Below are 2905 nucleotides of genomic sequence, written 5' to 3'. Positions count from 1 at the left end.
GGGTTCCCTGGCACCTCCCTGTGTCCCCTCACTGTCCCCAGGGTTCCCTGGCACCTCCCTGTGTCCCCTCACTGTCCCCAGGGTTCCCTGGCACCTCCCTGTGTCCCCTCACCGTCCCCAGGGTTCCCTGGCACCTCCCTGTGTCCCCTCACCGTCCCCAGGGTTCCCTGGCACCTCCCTGTGTCCCCTCACCGTCCCCAGGGTCCCCTGGCACCTCCCTGTCCCCACCCTGTCTGTCCCTTGGGACCTCCCTGTCCCCTGACTCCCCACGTCCCCAAGGGGGTCCCCCAGCCCTCTGCGTGTCCCCTGCTGTCCCTCTGGTGCCCACAATGTCCTCGGTGTCCCACACGTCCCCTGGAGTCACCGGGTCTCCTTCTGGGAGCCCCCGGCGTGTCCTTCACGCCCCTGTTGATGCCTCGGCCCCATTGATGTCCCCCAATCCCCCACCTGACCCCACTGACGCCCCCATTGATGTCTCCATGGCCCCAACTCCTCCAATCAACCCCAGGAATGTCCCAAACATCCCCCAGCCCCAATTCCTCCCCAATCCCCCACTCCTCTTGACATCACCGTGTCCCCATTTTCCCCCCACCCTCGTGTTCCCGCTGGTGTCCCCCTGTCCCTGCTGGTGTCCCCCTGTCCCCGCTGGTGTCCTCTTGTCCCCTCTGACGTCTGTCCCGGTGTCCCCACAGCCGGCGCGGGGCCGGAGGCGCGGGGGGAGCTGGTGACGCGGCTGCAGCGCAAGGACGGGCTGGGCTGGACGTGGGTCTACACCCGCCTGCGCCCCGAGGGCCCGGCCCTGCTCGCCCACAACTTCGTCATCAGGTCAGTGCTGGACCCCCGGTGCCTGAGGGGGGGTCATGGCCCCCCCGGAGTGACCCCTGCTGTCCGGGTGGCCCCAGACCCCCCCGTGACCCCCCGTCTGTCCCGCAGCGAGGCCGAGGCCTGGTGTCTGCGGCAGCAACTGGCAGCCGAGGCCCCCCCGGGACCCCCCGAGCCCTTCGGCCCCGGCCTCGACTTCCCCGGTGCCGACGTCGGAGCGGGCGGGGACCTCGGCACCGGGCCTGGCATCGGATCCGGCGTCGACCTCGGTGTTGGATCCGGGCTCGGAGACGACGTCGGAGCGAACGTCGGCGTCAGCCTCGGCCTCGGGGTCAGCGTTGGGTGTGGCCTCGGAGCCGACGTCGGACCCGGCCTCGGAGCTGCTCTCGGAGCCAACGTGGATCCCGGGCTTGGAGCTGGTGTTGGGCCCGGTCTCGGAGCCAACATGGGACCTGGGCTTGGATCCACCATTGGACACGGCCTCGGAGGCAACGCCGGGGCCAACGTTGACCCCGGGCTCGGGGCTGGTGTTGGATCGACCACTGGACACGGTCTTGGAGACACTGTCGGACACAGTCTCAGTTCTGACATTGGCGCCGGTGTCGGCCTCGGCGTGGGAACCGGCATCAGAGTGGACGTCGGCCTCGGGGTCGCCGCCGGCGCCGACGTCGGCCCTGCCCTCGGGGCTGATATTGGAGCCACCCTCGGAGCCGGTGCCGGAGACGACGTCGGAACCGCGCTCCAAGCCACCAGCGCCGCAGAGGTCGGGCCCGGCATCGGAGCCGGCGTCACGCTCAGCGTCGGGGCCAACATCGGGCCCGGCCTTGGGGGCGGCGTCAGAGCCAGCGTCGGGCTTGGCATCGGGGCCGTTGGCCCCGCCCTGCCCTCCGATGTCGGCGCCAGTGTCGGACTTGCCGTCGGAGCTGCCGTTGGAGCCAATGTTGGCTCTGGTCTTGGATCTGGTGTTGGACTTGCTGTTGGAGCTGGTGTTGGATCCGGTCTTGGATCCAGTGTTGGACTTGCTGTTGGAGCTGGCGTTGGATCCGGTCTTGGATCTGGTGTTGGACTTGCCGTCGGAGCCGGCGTTGGCTCCAATCTTGGATCCGGTGTTGGACTTGCCGTCGGAGCCATTGGTGCTGCTCTTGGATCCGATCTGGACATTGGACTTGGCGTCGGAGCCACCGTTGGTGCTACAATCACATCCGACGTCGGCCCCGCTGTCGGGCTCGGCCTCGGAGCCAACGTGGGTTCCACCATCGGCTCCGCCCCCACATCGGACGTCGGTGCCGGTGTCGGACTCACCGCTGGAGCCGCCGGCGGCTCCGGGCTCGGATCTACCCTTGGATTTGCCGTTGGAGCTGCGCTCGGAGCCAATGTTTGCTCCGGGCTCGGACCCGACGTCGGTGCCGGCGTTGACTCCGCTCTTGGCGACGCCGGCATCGGACTCGGAGCCAACATTGAGTCCGGCGTCGGATCTGCCGTCGGACTCGGCATCGGAGCCAACGTCGGGTCCGGTGTCGGATCCGCCCTCGGACTCGGTGCCGGAGCCACCGTCGGAGCCTCCGCCCTCGGTTCCACCCTCGCCCTCGGCCCCGGCGTCGACCCGACCCTCGGACCCGGCCTCGGCCTCGGCGCCAACGTCGGCACCGCCCTGGGCACCGGCCTCGCCCTCGGCGCCAACCTGGGCCCCGGCGTCCGCCTGGCACCGGGCCTGGGGGTCCCCGAGACGCCCGGGGGGGCCGCCGAGACCTGGACCCCCCCCTACACCCCCCGACAGGCCCCGCCCTTCGCCTTCGGGCCCCCGGAGCCCCCCGAGGCCGCGCCCGAGAAGCTGCCGCCGAGCCCCGAGAGCCCCGGGGGCGGCGGGGGGGGTGTCCCGGGGGGCCCCCCCGGCTCCCTCCTCCTCACCCCCGAGACGTCGCCGCCGCCCCCCCCGCCCGCGCCCCCCGGCCCGGCCCTGCGCCGGCTGCTCCAGGGCTTGGCCGCCGCCGCCGCCGTCAGCCGGGGGGGTCCCCGGCGCTCGGGGGGCACCCCCAGCCCCCGCCCGCCCCCCCCGCCCCGGTCGCCCCGCGACCCCTTCGCT

The sequence above is a fragment of the Lepidothrix coronata genome, unplaced genomic scaffold, assembly GCF_001604755.1.
Source record: "Lepidothrix coronata isolate B3197 unplaced genomic scaffold, Lepidothrix_coronata-1.0 Scaffold812, whole genome shotgun sequence".
In the NCBI taxonomy this organism is placed as follows: Eukaryota; Metazoa; Chordata; class Aves; order Passeriformes; family Pipridae; genus Lepidothrix; species Lepidothrix coronata.
The sequence above is the reverse complement of the archived record's forward strand: the minus strand, read 5'-3'. Positions refer to the sequence as shown.